General features: G+C 38.2%; 1 protein-coding gene across 17 annotated transcripts in view; it reads right to left on the bottom strand.

The window, feature by feature from the left end:
* MAP2 (microtubule associated protein 2) overlaps positions 1–19,329 on the bottom strand; it is a 216,633-nt gene that overhangs the window by 97,624 nt on the left and 99,680 nt on the right. For all 17 annotated transcript variants that reach the window (XM_041737518.1, XM_041737516.1, XM_041737520.1 and 14 more), the window contains one exon: positions 7,475–7,552. The gene's annotated coding sequence lies outside the window, so the exon portion shown is untranslated. The remainder of the gene's footprint in view (positions 1–7,474; positions 7,553–19,329) is intronic.

The raw sequence follows: 19,329 nt of genomic DNA, 5'->3' as shown, positions 1-19,329 counted from the left end.
AGATCCTGGCAGTAGCAAGGATAGCCTGTGGGTGGTAGAATGGAAGAAGCAGGTGGGCAAACTTGATCAAAGAGCGTTTCCTGCTGCTATTCCACAATCACTCCCTTCACATCCCTGCACTTCTCTGGGTGGATAGAGCAAAGAGGGTCCACCCTTTCCATTGGTCCTCTTGTAACATCTGTCTTGGGGCTGGTAGAGACAGAATTTGCAATCACTTTCAGATAATCTTAGGACAGTCTCACATTTGCCAAGGACAAAGTGTAGGCTCTGTCTTTCCTGAAGATGGAAAGATAGAAGCACTGACACATCCTCTAATTTGGTCTCCCCAGTCTTCTCATCCTCCCTCATTAGCTTCAACTTTCCTTAGAGGAATAGGTGGCCCTTGTTTTTGTTAATATTAATCAGTCTTTTAAAATAGCTTTTCCTGCCTCCCCCAAAGCTTTGTTTCCTAAACTGTCTCCTTGGGGACTCAGTGGTGTTCGATTTCTTCTGTCTTCACTTTCTGACCATAAACATACTGTTTTTAGCAATCATACACACAAAAGAAATGACAGTAAAACAAACACTGCCACCATAAAACCCATTTTGTAACTCTGCTACCTAGGGCTATATCTATATCTTTCCCCCCTCCTTAATCTCTCATTTATCAACCACATACTAACTCTTTCAATCATTATTTACCCATTATTTGCCATTGTTATTAACTAATAATAGCAATTTACTGAAACATTGTTTTGTTTCAAATCTAATGACATGGTCCTGGAAGCACAAATAGGTGAAAGACAAAACTTTTGCCTTTGAGGACTTCTCAGAGCTGGGGAGAAAGAGATGGATGTAAGTATATACTAAGATGGTTTTTTCCGTAGTCTTTTTTTTTTTAAAGATTTTATTTATTTGAGAGAGAATGAGAGAGAGCACGCAGAGAGGGAGATGAAGAGGGAGAAGGCAGACTCCCTGGTGAGGAAGGAGCCCAGTGCAAGGCTCAGTCCCAGGACCCTGAGATCATGTCCTGAGCTGAAGGCAGACACTTGCTTAACTGACTGAGCCACCTGGGCACCCCCTTTTCTGTAACACTTAAAGGGCTATAGAAGCCCCTCCTCCCCAAAGGCACACTTAATACCATTTTGGGGGTTCTGGAGAAGAAAGCTTCATAGAAGGAATAATATTTAGATTGAAAACACGTAGCTTTTCTAAGTCAGACAAGGGGACAATGGGTATTTAGGCAGGAGTTGCAGAAATAATAAAGATGAGAGCAATTTGAGAAAAATGTGGTTTTCCAAGAGAACTAAGTAACTTAAAGAAACAAGTTGCCTGCAGGGGAGGCAGCTGAGTGAGACAGAAGGATTAGAGAGTGTCCAGAAATAGCTGCTTGGAGCCCAGTTTTGAAGGGTCTTTACTGAGTTTGATACTTTATATTATAAGAAAACCTTAAGTAGGAAAAAGAAATGATTGGATGTATATTTTTAAAAAGTCATGTGGTGCCAACATGCAGGAAAGGCAGGTTGTAAAAGAGTCAGGAAGGGGGCACCTGATCAAAGGGTACCGACAGGTTCGGGTAAAGGTCCTAGAAGCCAGGCTGAGGGAAGGACAGTGTCCAGCCCTCAGATTATGAGGTACCTCAGTAACCACATAATTTTCCTTCCTCTGCTTAAGCAAAAAAGTAGATTTCTGTTGGCTTCAACTCCTTCCCCATATTGGTTGAGAAAAGGCTACTGCAACTAGTTGAGAATTTTCTGAAGGCAAATATCCAACAAGATCTGACTCTTAAGACCTTCCACAGTAACCTTCTTTCTTTAAAGGACTTATCTCCATGGCCAGCAAGAACTAAATGCAAAATAACCGTTCTTTGAGTCTCAGTATTAGAATAAGTACTCAACAGCACCAAATTGTTGTCTTTTCCAATCACCATTTGGCCAAACTGTTAAAAGGCAAGACTTACTAACAGCACCCCCCTGACAAGAACTAGAGCCTTTTGTAGCAGGTGGTGCCCACCTCTGCCTACAGAATTGTAGCCCAAACAATCTGCTCGGAATTGCCGAGAAATCAGTAGAATGTGCTTATGACTCAGCCTGTTAAGTAGGAGGACTGTTATTGTTATTTTAACTCCTGCCAGAGTATGTGGGCAATTCTCCCTTTTTCTGTCTCTAGTTAAACTATGAAACATCTTTCTTTAAAACCTCACCCCTGGAAGAGGTTCTTGGCTCAGTAAGAGCCAGAACAATTTGGGGTCTGGGTATAACTGTCAGCTGATAGTACAGATTAGAAGAGGCTTTCATAAAGGAAACATCGGATATCCTAATTTACCAATAGAGTTTATTTTTAGAATGTTTAATCTGCCTTTGAAATTATTCTCATAGAGGTCCATGGGCCAGAGCTGAGTGCTGATGAGATAGTAATCAGCATAAGCCAAGCTACTTATTTTCAGAGAGGATGGTGAAAATACCAGGTTTTCTCCCTCTTTTCCCTAACTGTTGAGGGTATTGTGGTCTGACTGTTTGTCTTTCTCTGGCCAAATGTTCCCAACAATGTAAACATTTATCGAGTGCTGCTCCTAAAGAATATTGTAAAAATAAAAGAAAAAAGTCAGCCTGCTTTACAGAAAATCCTTAAGGGCTAAAAATTCACCCATCGATGAGTGATGAAAAGATATACATCTACTCTGAAGATAAAGCAAAATCTAAGCAATATTAGGTTGTAGCAAGCCTTTTTTTATTGTTTAAGGTTTGCTTTATTTGTTTATTTAGTGTGAGCAGGGGGAGGGACAGAGGGAGACAGAGAGAGAGAGAGAGAGAGAGAGAGAATCCTCAAGCAGACCCTCTGCTGAGCATGGACCCCAAAGTGGGGCTTGATCTCAGGATCCTGAGATCATGACCTGAGCTGAAATCAAGAGTTGGGTGTGTAACTGACTGAGCCCCTGGGTTACCCCAGGTTGTAGCAAGTCTTAATATTGTTCTTTAGATAAAGGATGGCATGTAATTATAAAATAAATATATTCTGTCCTTAAAATGGGTTTCTCACTTCTACACAGCTCATTTGTGTTTAATTTGTCTCTGTAGTTTTGGTACTATAAATAAACATTCAAGATTATATATCAGTAGAATAAAGTTTTATCAAAATGCTATAAAATCATGTGTCAAAATCATGCATGAAAGCTTCTCAGCATTCTAGAAGCAATTGGCTCTATGAAGACAAACTGAGAGAATCCTTAAAAGGGCAACACTGATGTTCATTAAAGACATCGTGTGTATTCCACAGTAACCCTTGCATATCTATTCAGTCATTTAGCAAGTGAGGGTCCACCAAGATGGAGACAGTGTTCTAGACATAGCTCAGAATTTCACACAGTCTCTGTCCTCAGTAGGGGGAAAGGATGTTGAGATGATGTCAGGGAGGTAGAAGATTCCAGCTTGTATATAACACCTCACTGGCCACAGTAGGAGTGTGGGTTTTATTCTGAATATTATGGGCAGTTATTGGTGGATTTTGAACAAAAGAGTCATATCAATTGATTAAGATTTATAAAGATTGCATATGTGAATAATAGACTATAGGAGAGCAAGATTGAGCACAGGAGGCTACTGCACAGTTAAGATGAGAGTGGACTCCAATGACACAAGTAGAGATAATGAGAAATGATCACATTCTGGACAGAAAAAACATACCTCTAATAGGTAGTAGAGGCTGAAAATAAACCAACTATGGGAGTTGTTCACTTCACTGTAATGTTTACATGGGGCTTTTATGTCAAAGAGCTGCTATTACATGAAGTTGTAAGACTTTTACACTTCAGATATACCTAACAAGTTCTTTTTTTTTTTTTTTTTTTTTTTTTTTTTTTTTTTACTGCAATTTGATTTTATTTTTTTTATTTTTTTTTTTTAAATTAACTTTTATTGGTATTTAATTTACCAGCATACAGAAAAACACCCAGTGCTCATCCCGTCAAGTGTCCACCTCAGTGCCCGTCACCCATTCCCCTCCAACACCCGCCCTCCTCCCCTTCCACCACCCCTAGTTCGTTTCCCCGAGTTAGGAGTCTTTATGTTCTGTCTCCCTTCCTGATATTTCCCAACATTTCTTTTCCCTTCCTTTATATTCCCTTTCACTATTATTCATATTCCCCAAATGAATGAGAACATACACTGTTTGTCCTTCTCCGATTGACTTATTTCACTCAGCATAATACCCTCCAGTTCCATCCACGTTGAAGCAAATGGTGGGTATTTGTCGTTTCTAATTGCTGAGTAATATTCCATTGTATACATAAACCACATCTTCTTTATCCATTCATCTTTCGATGGACACCGAGGCTCCTTCCACAGTTTGGCTATTGTGGCCATTGCTGATAGAAACATTACCTAACAAGTTCTACATTTAGAATTACATGTATTAGGTTTGAAATACTCAATTCTAAATTTATAGAATAATTAGTAATAACAGCAAATAATTATAAAGATTATGTTGTTTACAAAGCATTTTTACTCCTATTATCCCATTCAATTTAATCTAATTGGCATGGTTAGGTGACCAGAAAGGTAATTACCTGGTAAACAATGTTAAGATAGCATAGCAAAATAGAAATATCTAATTAAATAGTCACTTTCATGGTATTACTAAAGGAATCTTTGCCATTTTCAAATAGCCTGATTTTTCTCTCTGGGTAGATAGTATGTCTTCCTTGCTCTTTCTTTCTTTCTTTCTTTCTTTCTTTCTTTCTTTCTTTCTTTCTTTTCTTTTTCTTTCTTTCTTTCTTTCTCTTCCTTCCTTTCCCTTCCTTCCTTCCTTCCTTCCTTCCTTCCTTCCTTCCTTCCTTCCTTCCTTCCTTCCTTCTTTATTTCTTAATTTACTTGAGAGAGAGAAAGAATGAGAGAGAACAAATGAGAGAGAGCAAGCATGAGCAACGGGAGGGGCAGAAGGAGAAGCAGGCTCTCCACTGAGCAGAGAGCCTGACTTCAACTCGGGGTTCATCCCAGGACCCTGGGATCATGACCTGAGAGAAAGGCAGAAGCTTAACTTACTAAGCCACCCAAGCAGAGTCTTTTACTTTTTAATTAATTTATTTTTTTATTTGAGAGAGGGGAGAGAGAATGGGGAGGGACGGGGGAAGACAGAGAAAGGGAATCTCAAACAGACTCCCTGCTGAACTCAGAGCTCAACACCAGGCTTGATCTCACAACTCTGAGATCCCGACCCAAACTGAAATCAAGAGTCAGGTGCTTATCTCAGCTCCCAGGTGTCTCTCTTCCTTGCTTTTCTATGGTCAGTCCCTACAAGTCACATAAAAGGATCCCAGTAAATATTAGCGCAATAAAGCAAACAGTTATTTCTGTGTCAAATAGGGGTAGGTAGGTTTTCTCAATTATTTTTCTGGTAGACAGTATAGTTTTGGAATCGGAGAGAAATGAGTTTGAATCTAGCTCTGCAATCACGATATGGTCTTAATTAAGTTGCCTGACATATATAGACCTCAATTTTACCGTCTGCAAATTTGCACTGCAATTCTGACCTAGGAGGCTTACATAGTCTTGCGTTTACTCAAATATGCCCAGCAAAGGTTAGTTTATCTTGACTTTCTTCCCTAACAGAGCCAGAGTAGTCATCTACTCCCTTAAGAAAAGAAGTTATGAAAGATTCTATGTCTAAAAATCTTACTAATACATATTGGCATTTCCTTTACCTTAAACAAATGCTAGAATTAACTATTATGTTAGAGAAAATTAGGGAAAATCCTTTTTTTTTAAGTTTCCCTCATGATTTTTGATGGAAATATGAACAATTAACTGGGCCAAATGAGAGTGTTTTTAAGTATCTTTCAAATTTCGAAGGCAATATTTACATTGCATTTGGGAATAGTGAATATTTCATCCATGGGTAAATAAAGCAGATTCCAATTATTGTATTATGGCAAAAGCAGTTAAAAAAATGAGTCCCATAGTTAGCAAGATCCTTATAGCTAGTAAAAGAAATATTTTTCTAATAGGAAAAAACTAAAACATAAACAGAATTGGCACAGTATCACATTTAAGAACTTTGGATTTTTTATTCACAAATGAAAATGCCTGGAAAGCCATGGTTAAAAGTTATTTGGAAGAAGTAATTAATAATACTAAGCACCAGATGATTGAAACATTACAATGAGTCAACTTCATGATTAAATGAGTCAACCACAACTTCATGTATAAATATGGCTGAATCTCTATATATAATGTTGAGTGAAGACAAAAGAATGCCTACTGGATGGTACCATTTATGTAAAATTTTAAAATGTAAATAACTATATGGCATACTGTTTCCCACACATCATTAAAGTATTAGTATACCCATAGGAAGGTTATAACATCTTCAGGATTGTGACACCTTTCAGAAAGAAAGGAAAAGGAACAAGATGAGCTTTTGTTCTCTCTGTGATGATTTAATTCATCAGAAAAGATCTGAGCAAAGTTTAATATTAGTACTTGTTCAATCCATGTGGCTGATGCTTAGATATTTATTATAATTCTATATTTTTATTTGAAAATTTTATAAAGTTTCTAGCTTAAAAATAAAGTGATGAAGAAATAATGAAAATAGTAAAGCATATATTGCTGTGGCCATTTTAAGATCGGATATTCAGTTCTTCTAAGAAAAAGAATTAAAATATATTCTTCATTTCACAGAATAAAAAGTCATTCATTTGTATTCTTCCTGTCATATTATTGTTTTAACATAGGAATTTTGAGTTTAAAGAAGGATGTAAAATAAAATAAAATTATATATATATTCTTTTATTTACTCATGCAACAATTGTAAAGTAACAAGTACAAACATAAAATAAATGTTGCCTGCCACAACTCTTTTGGTAAATGCATTATTTTTTTTTCTTCTTCCAGAAATTTGGATAGAACCAATTCAAAACATAGGAGAATCTGGTGGCTAGGCATTTCTACCACAACATGAAGTTATTCTCATAATAATAGGTGGGGCTGGTGTTCTTCCAGTGACTGCTGCTCTCAGGCCAATGTATGAAACCTTGGGTGAACTCCTTACATCAACTTGCCTCCTTTCTCTCTGCCTCAAACCCTTAATCTGTATAATGGGGATGATCCCTGTCTCTACTCACACAGTTCTTGTAAGGAATACAGGGGTTGGTTATGTAAAGTAAGTCATGCAAGTCACATCTGGCACGGAATAAGTGTTTAGAAAATACTACTGGTTTTTGTACCCATAGCAGGAGAAACAGGCTTAGTTCGGTTCTCATTTCATAGTTTTCAGTTCTCTTGAAAAGATCTTTTTCATTCTTTTCCTATTAAATCATTCAAAATATTATGAAGTGCTATTTAATATTCCCAAATCTATTAGCTGTGGAATTCACATATATTCTCCTTCATTAAAACAAATTGATATTTATTTCATAAAGATTTTTTAAAAATGTGATCAACAGAGAGTTTTCACAACTGTGGATAACTCTCTTCTTGTAGAAAAGACACGGTCTTACCTACTCAAGGAAGTAGTAAAATGGTAAAATTCGTTATGTTGTATTCTCAAAGGGTTAACAATATATTCTGGCTTCTTTCTGTAAAAAAAAAAAAGAATTTAGGAGATTAATCATTTAATCTGTGATCTATATAAATCTATTACATCATGTAGATCAATACCAAATTCAACTCATGGCTTTCTCTTTTTCTACTGGGTAACTATGAGGCTATGAGATGAATTTCATGATGGTTCTTTGTAGTCAGATATTGAGCATTTACAACTATTTAAGTGCTTTTTCAGGTGTTTGGGATAGAGAAATGAAAATGTTAACAGTTGTATGCTTTTTCTCACTTTTTGGCTTCACTCTAGCGAAGCTTCATTAGTATTATATCCGAAGAAAAATAAAATTTTAAATTGTTTAAATTGTTTTCAGCTAATAAATAGCAGGCAATTGTATTCTCTCACAAGAGAATATATTCATCCTGGTAAATTGTTAATTATATCTTTAAAGGACTGGGCCTCTAGCCCAGTTGGACTGATTTCCTCCAGCACAGGATGGAGAGGAATTTTTTAACAACTAATTAAAATTTCCCTATACAGTACTAAACTTACTTTGACATTCAGAATTCTAAAAGTCATTCCGGATTAGTCGTCCTGCTTAGAAATTTCACTAGAACAATACAGAATACTTCTGACTGAAGTGGTATCTAGAAATAAATCCACTTACTAGAAGGCACTAGGTTTGCTTTGCACCTCTTCAGCTATTCAGGTGTAATCATCTTCAACACATAAATGATTTGTCCTCACATGCAAGGGCAGAGCTGAGGCCCATTTTGAAATCTTGCTTTCTTACGACAGGTATCTAAATCTATGCATCTCTATGCGTTATCACCAGGGCCTGTGTGATTTCACACTGATAGAGTGGATGGACTCCATCATATCTCCTCAAAGAAGATGTCACTCTACACGTAAAGGGACCTAAGACTCAAATTGTGATAGCTATTTACTTTTCTTCAAGACTCAGTAGGAAACGTAAATGGGGAAAAACAATAAGTTGGCTCATTTCTTCTTTATTACCCTTTAAAGAACAACATGTGTAGGGACATGAGCAGACAGGGTTTGATTCAAGTGCAACAAACATTGCCTGGGCCAGGTCCTGTACTAAGTGTCTTGACATGTAACTAATTCACTTAATCTGTGAGCATTCACATAGAACATACAACAGCAAATAAGTCTGGTAATACATATTTAAGTCAGAAAGGCTTAACATTAAAAAAAATAAGATTCTGCAGGCGGGAAGGAACATAATAGAATTCTCCAATCCCTCACATATTTGATGGTTATTTTAGGAAAAAAAGTTTGCACTGCCCACACATCTGAACACAGCTTTTTTTTTTTCCACTTTCGTTAGGCTCAGTGGTTCTCAAATTTGGAATATATATAACATTATCATACAGAGTTCTATATACAATAACTTAAAGCTACTTCAAGAATTTTTAAGGGTAGATTTGATTAAAAGCATATTAAACATTGTAGGTTGATTTTAGACCAAAAATAGAATGGTAGAGCAGCTCTGCACCTTGTTCAGATAGAGAGTCCTTGGGCATTTAATCAATGGATGCTGAATAAAACATTATACTTCGTCTCTTTAAATGCCCTATTTTCTTTAATTCCTTAATATGGATGCTTTATACTTCATCTTCATGATTTTGAAGGACATGTCCCTGTACGTGCCTAAGCATGCAAGTACACATTATACATGTATGCACGCATTTTTTTACCCTAGTCAAAATTTTTAAAAGCAAGAAACAATTCCATAGAACAAGTGTCAGCAAACTGTGGTCCATGGATTAGATCGGGCCTGCTGCTTATTTTTCTAAATACAGCATATTGGCACACAGCCACGTTCATTCATTTCTTTGTTGTCCATGCCTGCTTCCAGGCTTCAATGCCACGGTCGAAGAGCTGTGACAGACGCTGTACGGCCTTTCATGTATTTATATATGACCCAAACGTTTACTATTTGGCCCTTTACAAAAAACATTTGCGCCCACCTGTTATCAAGGAATACGTTCATCATTTGAGCAATACTAAAAGCAATATTAAAAAACTAATATCCTGTCTTTTATAGTCTTTCCAAATATTAACTCAATAGTTAAATGTCAATGAAAGTGAAAATCCAGCCATGAACACTTAAAAGCTAATTTCATTCCAACAGAATTGGGAAATTATTGGCCAAAGAATGAGATGATTACGAGAAAATGGAGGTTACTCAGTCATAAAAATTTTAGGCATAAAAATAATGCCCCATTTACCCATCATCCTGACTTTTGCATTTTTTTGTTTGTTATAAAATTAAAATGGCTATGCTTTTTTCTAGACTTTATTTTATGAGAAAGAGATAAATGCCATCTGGGATTTATCTTTTAAAAGCAACTTATGGCCTATTCCATGAGGCACATAAAATTGGATAGTCATTTTAAATGAACATACTGCAGCTAGAAGTGATCATTTTTACACCATATCAAAAACATTAAATTACTTTAACACAGTTTTTGTTAAGAATATTATTTGACACAGTCTTAGTGTTTGATACCTTATATAGAGCAGCTGCAATATTCCTAAGATAATATTAGCAAACAGTGATGCAGCATTTATTACATACCAGACAGTGGTCCAAGTACTTCACACAGATTCATTCCCTTATTCCTCACTATCACCCTCTAAGACAGGTAACAGTTATCCCCACTTAAACAGGAGAAAGCTGAGGCCAACAGACTTTAAGTGCCCTTTCTAGCATCACATAGCTAGAAAGTGGACAAGCCTCTCAACCATATACCAACTCTTTTTTTTAAAAGATTTTATTTATTTACTTATTTATTTATGAAAGAGAGAGAGTGAGCTCAAGCACAGGTGTGTGAGAGGTGGGGGAGGGGCAGTGGAGGTGGAGACTCCACCAGGAGCTTCAGGCCAATACAAGGCTTGATCCCATAACCCTGAGGTCATGACGTAAGCTGAAATCAAGATTGGGATGCTTAACTGATGGAGCCACTCAGACACTCCTATACTAACTCTTTATAGACCCTGAGAACTGATGTTAGGTCTTCAACTCTGGCTAAAGACAATTTCAAGCATAAAGACTTAGGGACTCCTCGAGAAGTGGTATTTCACCAATGGCAACTTTCAGTTTACTAGAAAGACCTACTATACACATATTTTATTCAGTATATTCAGCCTTGTGACCAAATGGAAATGTACTCAACTACAGTTCTGTCTCTGTTCTCTAGTCCATTATTTCTATCAGGTTTGCTCATGCCACCTTCCAGAACCTCTTAGAGAGTTGGGTGTGAAATCACGGCTGGCAATACCTGACAAAGTTAATTTAGTTAAAAACTATATTTAAAGACTAGCCTATACTTTTTTTTTTTTAAAGATTTTATTTATCCATTCATGAGAGACAGAGAGAGACAGGGAGGGAGAGAGAGAGGCACAGAGACACAAGCAGAGGGAGAAGCAGGCTCCACGCAGGGAGCCTGACATGGGACTCGATCTCGGGTCTCCAGGATCATGCCCTGGGCTGAAGGTGGCGCTAAACCGCTGAGCCACCAGGGCTGCCCTCGCCTACCTTGACAGAGAATAGTGTGTACAGCCGGTATCCTAAAATAAATTGAGGAAATCATTTAATGAGGAACCCCAGATAGATACTTGTTCAGCAATGGACAAAATTAGCTTTTATCAGTTGATTACTTAGGTAAATAGATGTGCATACTATGCACTTGGTCTAAATATAATACATGTCTGGCTGTTGGCATACTTCTGTGCACGTTATGTGACACTCCTAGCACTGAAGTTAGAATGATAAGTTCATATAGACTTAGAATCTCAGGAAGAAATTATTGCCAAGGTGTGGTTTTCACAAATGATGTAAGAACCCATGTTTCATTAAACAACAAAGTCAAGATAAATACCTTCCCTGGATTGTTAGACCAGGATATACTATTCATTAACCTTTGGAATATATTCCAGCGTAAGTTTCCCTTGGTTATTTTTCATGTTTTGATAGACTTTATCAGATAAGTGAAACATCGAGATGCTTAAGTTGCTGGAATCCTGAATAGCACTAACCTTGACCTCACTGGCTATCATTAGCCTACTCAGCTCTCAAATAAACAATAGTAACATTGTTTTCCACCTCCTTGATCAATCTGCTCTGTGTGATTTTGAACAGTTTATGTAATTCAGTGCACTTGTGCAGGATAACAAGATTTCAACCATTGAGGACATTCAGAATTGCCAATACTGCTGGGAAAAGATCCATTATTCAGGCAGTCTTTAAACAGGAGAGCAGCTGCTAAAATAAAATCATTTAGTCTGTCTACCAAACCATTTCTATTCCCTAATACATTTAAAAGACCATTATCACACCTTATTTATAAGTAGCCAATATTGACGTTGAACCAAAGTCAGTGATACTTGGACAGATCAGAGAAAGATCTTCCTTTCTTGGGGCTTTTGTCAAATTTCTTTTTGGAGAACATTGTGTTTCTTGCAAAGGAAACATACTTCAAAATGTATGAATTAAGGACAGTTAACAAAAGCCCTAATCAAAACATACATTCTCCAGTTAACCAGAGAATCCAGGTAAGGTAGGCAGTAAAATTTTCTCCTTTGATTCCCAAACCTGATACTCTAGGCTATTGCTGAGGACTGGGCAGACTGGGTTAAGCCGGCTTAGTAGAAATTAGCTAGTCCTGTCCAAAGCACCTCAACATGATTTGAGGCCATAAAAATAGGATACAAATGGGTGAAGGATAAAGGAATGGATTAGTCAGAAAAGTCAAGCTTAAGTCTCAGGGACTTTGCACAGTAAAGGTTTATATCCTGCTCATACAAATCCTGATGTGAGTAGGATAATGCTCCGGGCCAGCTCTCTCCCATGATCTGAGCACAGTCTTTTTGTGGCTCAACTCATGGCCTCCAAGATTATGGCAGCAGGGAGGAAGACATGAGCGGATTGCATGCCAGCACTTAAATGCTTTAACACAGAAGTGACACGCATGACCTCCTCTTACCATTCACCGGACTAAACTAACCACTATGGTTGAGAAACATGGAGGATAAATGGAGCTCCGGTGGGGCCCCTGACTGGCTCAGACAGTAGAGCATGCAACTCTTAATCTTGGGGTTGTGAGTTCGAGCCCCATGTTGGACATAAACATTACTTTAAAAAAATAAATAAATGCATGGAGATCTGATGAGTGGTAAATATCTCCATCGCAAGAGTGAAAGATGCATGATGAAATCTCCAGTAGCTACTTTAGGGTCGAGTTTAGATTCCTTCTTGGTTGAAAAAGGTTGAAAAGAAATGCTCAGTGATAGCAGCGAGAAACTTATTCTACTAAATTGTTAACATATGCTGACTCTGACTGAATATAAATAAGTATTTTATTTTATAAATAAAATACAAGAGGCACTGCAATATAGAGAACCTTGGGTGGCAACGGGGCCTGTGAACCAGTGTTTTCACTTATTTATATACTACACCGCTGTTTTCTGCTCAGAACCAGAACACATCTGAAGAACTAACACTTCTTTGCTTGAGAGAAAGCCATCTGTTCATTTGTTTCTAATTGTCATGCGAACACTAACCATTTTTAAAATGATAGAAAAGTTAGTGCAGATTTGCAGGTTCATGTGGTATAAGGAAAAAGAACTGGGGAGGGCCACAGAGGAGATAGCAGGCTGCCACAAAACTTAGCCTCGCCAAGATTCTTCTTAGTGATTTCACTCTCTTGTCCAAAGCTCTTTCGTCAACATGATAAAAACCAAATTTCTAGGCCCAGCCTCTAGGGCTTCTACACTGTGACTATGCTCAACTGGTTCAACTTCATCCCCAATTTTCTACCATCACAAAGTCTCCAGTTCTTTTATAGACTGTTAACTGCCCTTTTCATTCCAGTTTCATATTTTTCTTCTTTCTTCTACAAAGTCCTCTTCTTTCTCTTTATTTTCCCCTTCCCTCCCTGCTCACCCCCCCTCCTTCCTGTCCCTCCTCTAGGTTTGTCAACTTCTCCTTAAAATGGAGCACCGGTCTCTCTAGAAGTCTCCCCAACCACTTCCAGGTGTATGGGTCTTGTTTTTATCATCTATTTGGCATTCATATGAATTACCTTGGGTTGTTAACAAAACTTACTGGAATTAAAACAAATTCATACCCTCATTCTGTTTCTGCTTTATTTAAATCCTAGAAGCCATTGGTTTCTATCAAATATATGAATTTCTTTTTTCCACAATATTCTGATATTCAAAATGAATACAAATGAAGAACAAAAAAATATTAAGCCATATAAGAATATACAATGCACTTCAAATAAGGCTACCATATTATCAAATTGTCTCAAGAATATTAGCAATTTACACTCCTACCACAGTCTATTTCTCTACACCATCAGCAGCACTGTGTGTCATTTATTTGTTTCATCCCATCCCACTCAAAGGAATCTGTAAGCTCTAGAAGATCAGGGGGCATTTTCTTCTATATTTACTATCACATTCCCTGTCTGGTAGCAAGTACTTGTTCAATAACTATTCAACAAATGGATGAAAAATTGAGGGATGTACTGCAAAAAAATAGAAAAGCATGTTGATCCTTTAATTTTGTGTATATGAACTCCTTTGTTCCAAGCAATGAAATCTCCTTTTCTACCTGGCTTATTGTTTCCCTGATTTGAAAGTGGGTGATTAGTAAAGGTTAAATGAATGAATAAATATAAGAATGATAACAGTTTATTTTCCTAACCATTCTGACTAGAATCTGATTAAGTTAGGTTTTTATTTATATTTTTTTAAAGATTTTATTTATTTATTCATGAGAGACACAGGGAGAGAGGCAGAGACACAAGCAGAGGGATAAGCAGGCTCCTTGCATGGAGCCCTACGCGGGACTTGATCCCCAGACTCGAGATCACGCCCTGAGCTGAAGGCAGATGCCCAACCGATGAGCCATCCAGGCATCCCAAGTTAATTTTTAAAATAAAAAATTGTATAAACTTTGGATATGGATACTGTATTGGAACACTGACCCATCTCCTATTAGCTGTGGAAGCCTGGGCAGACTTTCTAAGTTTTTGGATCCTTTGTTTCATCATCAATACAATGGAAATTATTAATGAGATTTCCCATATAACGTTGCTGCAAAGTTAAAATCACCTGAGAAAGTGCTTTGAAAATTGTGGAAAATTGTGAGGTCTCATGATCAGTCTTCAAATGGTATTTCTTGTGAAGAGACGATGTATTAACTTGACCGGAGTTCATGTCAATACGTGGTTGCCTAGCTTCAACTCTTTTCTCTAGCTTTGCTTAGCAGCCCAATGCCTTTTGTAAGTTCTTAGGACAGAGAGTGTCTTTGAGAAGGATTGTGCCAGGGAAAGAAAGCATCTCATTTACTAATAGCCCCAAGGTCACCTGCTGGGAGCCATCTGCCAACCTGCAGGGGCACAGAGAGATTTCACTGGGGAAGCAGAGGAGGCATTTGGTTGAACCCAGGATGACAGAGCACCGGGCTATTTCTGAGACCATTGTGAGCATGCAAATTCCAGCTGTGGTCTAAAAAAGTCAGAATTCAGCTGAGTGATGATGTTCTTTGCCTGCGCTTCTGCACTCTCTGAGGGCAACATCCTGAGTGCTGGAGAATTTGAAAAGGCATGCATTTAGGAAAGAGGGCTCCACCAGCAAGAGGAAAATACACTCTGTGCTGTAGTTATCTGCCAGGAAAGATGAAATTCTGGTAAATCTACTTTTAGCCCAAAGTCTGAAAAGCTCCAGAAGCAGAGGGATTTCACCAACTCACTGAAGTCTTGGGGAAGCATTGACAATTAAGGGTGATCTCCCGCTAATTCAGGTCCTTCATCTTTGGCTGTATATCCTTTGAGAGGCCATGTGTGATAACTTAATTAGCATAGTGGGTACTAAGTTGGCACCCATCCCTCCCTGTTCTATAATGCTAATTTGAAATAACTTCTTTCCTCCCTATTTTTTTAACAGTGGGGGCCAACATATTATTCCTAAAGAAATTTCCAATAACGACCCACTTTAAAAAGTGAAGATTTCTTAACTGAGTAAGAATATTACTTACTGGGTGAAAAAAATACATCAAAATAAAAGCTCCCTTTAAAATATACCTGAATCCACCATATTAGCACTCCCAGGTGTTCTGGAAATTCTGTACCAATATTCATGCATTCACCATACAATAATTCTCCCATCAGTAATCTTAGAAATATCAAAACACACAAGGATATATCATTAAGATTTCACCCAACAAAAGGGGAGGGCTTTGCACAGAGATGCTGGTAACAAAAGAGCTTGCCTCACTATAAATAGAGCTGAGGCAGATCGTCTGCTGGGGAGCTCTTGAAAATGTGTTTCCCCCTCCTCTATTATTCTGTCAGTGGCCATGCAATTCCTGTCCTTTGTGCTCTTTTCAGAAGGGTGTTCTATTATTATGATTTATTTAATTGGCTCAGATTTAAGTAAATAGACACCACTGAGAAGAAGGGCAGCTGGAATGGAGGGAGGAGGCATACAGAAATCAGCACAGGAGGGGCACAGGGAGACAGAGATTGTGGGTGTATAGCCAGATTCCAAAGAACCCCGAGAGCTGCGGGCTCCTGAAAGCTCCCAGTAGCCACTTAACATTTACAATCAAGCCACATGGGTCTGATTTATATAAAAACATATGAAAATAAGATTAAAGTCTAAGCTTTTTTTAAAAAAAAAACCCAGCAAGTGAACCAATGAGGTTGCAAATATTCCAGCTGCTTTAATTACTGTTGTTCCAAAGGAAATGTGAGGGCGGCTGCCTCCCTTGCTAGGGTTCTCCTGGCTCTCCTGGGAAGACATCAGCCACTTTTGGTATTTGTAGGCACACAAGTTTGCTTCAGAGATAGCATTTCACTCTCTCACTCTGAGGATGGTTTTTAGAGCTACTGGCTCTAGCCAAGGAAGAGTCAAAGTCTTTAAACAAAATTATTGCGAGTTTAAAAATGTACTATCTTTTAAAATTGTGCTTCCAACAATGGTGGCAGAAAACTCTTAGAGTCATCTCACTGCACATACAGGACCCTGCCCGACTCCCACTGACTGCTCCCATCTCTGTAAAATCTTCCCTGTGAAGGTCAGCCACCTGCTCTGTGCGTGTGCACCCCCCCCCACCAAACCCCACATCTGGAAACCTGCCTTACTTTACCTTTCACAGGGGCTTCCACAAGAAGGATTTCAGAAGTAGTTTCTCCAAAGACTAGGGATCCTATGGCAGAGTGGTTTTGTTTTGTTTAATTTATTTGTAATTTCACTTTCTCCATCCCACATCCCTCCTATTTTTTAATGTCATGCCAAACTGAAAGTCATTCAACTTAAAGAAAACTCATGCAGCTACAGAAGAGGGGGGGAAACAGTTTAAAAAAAGGCTGGAAGCCATTTGTGACTTCCTCTCTGCCTCATGCTCTGGGTGTCTCTGTCTAGTTAGTGTGGATTGGGTCTGTTTTCTCTCTGCACAGAAAGTCGGCTTCAACCTCCTCAGCTACTCTTACGGGTTCTTTGGAGCTCTGGTGACCACAGGGGGAATTAGACCCTAGTTTAATAGAAGGTAATCTTATCAATTGCTTCCAGAAATTCACTGAAAGCCATTACAGTAGAGCATAGACATGAAAGGGTGAGGACACATTAGATCCTGATATAACTTTAAAATAACACTAAAATCTGGAACTCAGATTTCCCTTAAATTGTTTGGAAGAAAACACATCTAATACCACTGCTTGACCAAAAGATAAAGACCTTAATGTCTCAGAAGTACATCTTAAGTTTCTCTGTCCTTAAATAAGATTCCCCCTGAAATTTGTCCTAAGATGAAGTTTTTGTGCATTAAAGGGGTCCATGTGATGTGGGAAACAAAAGCAGAAGAAAAAATTATTGATTTATTTATTTTTAGAGATTTTATTTATTTATTTATTTATTTATTTATTTATTTATTTATTCAGGAGAGAGGCAGAGACACAGGCAGAGGGAGAAGCAGGCTCCATGCAGGGAGCTTGATGTGGGACTGGATCTCAGGTCTCCAGGATCACGCCCTGGGCTAAGGCAGTGCTAAACCGCTGAGCCACTTGGGCTGCCCAGAAAAAATATTAAGTTCCCTTACTACCTACAGCCCATTGACAAGCCCTTGAAACAGGCAGAGTGACGTTTCCTCTAGGAACTCAGCTGCCTGGATGTTAAATACTTTGCTAAGGGCAAAAGGCAATCATAGCCTGATCCCTCTGGATCCTGTAAGTCTATTTTAATACATACAAATTCCTTTAGGAATTTCCTTTATCTCTCCCGTCTCCCAAGATACACGATGGCAATCATCCCGCAAGCACATGACCCACTGATGGACTTCTGAAGGGTTTATTAGACAGAAATAAATGACCTTTTCCCAACAATAGCTAGCCTCCACAAGGTCCTGGAAACCTTGCTTCCAAAGTTCCTTGGAGACTTATGCTTTCCCTGCCGCCCCCATCCCCAAATTGAGAGTAGATAATGGGCCACTCCTCAGGATCCTGATGTAGCTCTTTCTGCCCAGGGGTCCTTCCCTGTGCTTTAATGAAACCACCTGTTAGCACCAAAGACATCTCAACAACTCTTTCTTGGCCATCGGCTTCAAACCCTCACGTCTTTCCTACATCACATACACTATCACTGAAGACATCTACTATTCGTTTCTCACCAAGACAGTGGGTGTCCTATTAGTGTGTGGTACCACCCATAAGAGTCTCTGAAGTTTCAGTGTAAACAGAAAGGTCATTTCATAGTTCTCTCAATCATCTAACAAACTATTTCCTATAGTTGCCCATCGAATCGCACAGTGTCCAACAATGACCACAAGGAACAGCCTTTTTGCCATAATATGTGACAGGTGACCTGAGTCTGTCACAACAGATCCAGGGGCAATGTCTGGTTTCCAGTTTCCCAGAGACTTGGTTAGGAGTATTATACAGGCCAACAGCCATTTCTCTTAAACAATTCAACAATTAAAATCCTTTTCCTCAAAAAGAAACGATCTTTGAAGATATTTTAAAATAAATCATTGGTATTGTAATAAGGTCTCTTACTAAATTAAATTTCTTAATCTGAGGATGTCATCTCTGAAATGCGAGCATATTTTTAAACGATAAATAATTTGTTTTTTGTCATTCTTGAAATTGTAAGAATTGATTATTTATGATTTGGGCAAAGAGAAAATGCTTATAAAATAGACATGACTCTCAGTTTTTTTAATTGAATAATTTCACTGTTAGTGCCTAAAAAGGTGCTGAATGAGATGAAGCATAATTGATAAAGCACACACATATCACAGAGCCATCTCTCACAGGCAAAAATCTTATAAAAGCTTATATTTTAGGAGCACCTGGGTGGCTCAGTCAGGTAAGCATTTGCCTTTGGCTCAGGTCATGATATCAGGGTCCTGGGATGGAGCCAGGCATCTGGGCCCCTGCTCAGTGGGGAGTCTGCTGCTCCTTCTCCTTCTGCCCTCCCAGCTGCTCATTCTTGGTCTCCCTCTCAAATAAATAAATAAATAAACAGACAAACAAAACCTTTAAAAAAAAAAAAAAGCTCATATTTTAAGGAAGCCTAACAGACTATCTTCCAGCTCCTTTACCCAGTTACACAGAATTTTTTTTCCCTTTCTTCTTTGGTAGGGACACATACTAGTAGATTTTACGGTCACTTTACATGATAGAATATTTGGCTTTTCTTTATATTTTCTGCTTATTAAATTGTAACAACTGGAAGCAATTTTCTCATATTCACACTATTCCTGCCTGTAAAGTGTTACAT

Source organism: Vulpes lagopus, chromosome 22, assembly GCF_018345385.1.
Source record: "Vulpes lagopus strain Blue_001 chromosome 22, ASM1834538v1, whole genome shotgun sequence".
NCBI lineage: Eukaryota > Metazoa > Chordata > Mammalia > Carnivora > Canidae > Vulpes > Vulpes lagopus.
This window is presented reverse-complemented; position numbering and strand designations above follow the sequence as displayed.